We start from the raw sequence: 535 nt of genomic DNA on the forward strand, positions 1-535 counted from the left end.
GATACAGGACCCCCCACAGTTAGGCCAAGTATTTACTTTTCCCTCAACAGTTTACATTTGATAACAAGTGCGATATGTTCACTTCCTCAAGACTCTCTCATGTCCCATTCTCTTGCATAATAGACCAGTGAACACAAAGTGAGAGAGTATGGGACTAGAATGAAGTTTTAATAAACTAAAGTAAATCACAATAATAATAAAAAATACATAATTATTATGACTTATTAAGATGCCAAAATTATCTTACAAATTAAAAGCATGTACATATACCATATGGCTGCCTTTATATGAGGAACAGTCTGACCTTGTCTAATACTTTTCCTGTAAAATAAGACTTGTTGACTTTACCCCATAGGAAATTTGGTAATACTTCCTTTTTGTGTCACGCTAAAGTACATATTTTATTCTGTTACTCACTGTTAGATGAAGAACAGTGAGTAATCTGACCTTGTCTAATACTTTTCTTGTACAACGTTTACTATAAAACAAAACCAAGTGATGAAAATATATTTGCAAATTTGTTATATATATATAT

Source organism: Sinocyclocheilus rhinocerous, unplaced genomic scaffold (genome assembly GCF_001515625.1).
Source record: "Sinocyclocheilus rhinocerous isolate Xijiao unplaced genomic scaffold, SAMN03320098_v1.1 scaffold499, whole genome shotgun sequence".
NCBI classification, from domain to species: domain Eukaryota; kingdom Metazoa; phylum Chordata; class Actinopteri; order Cypriniformes; family Cyprinidae; genus Sinocyclocheilus; species Sinocyclocheilus rhinocerous.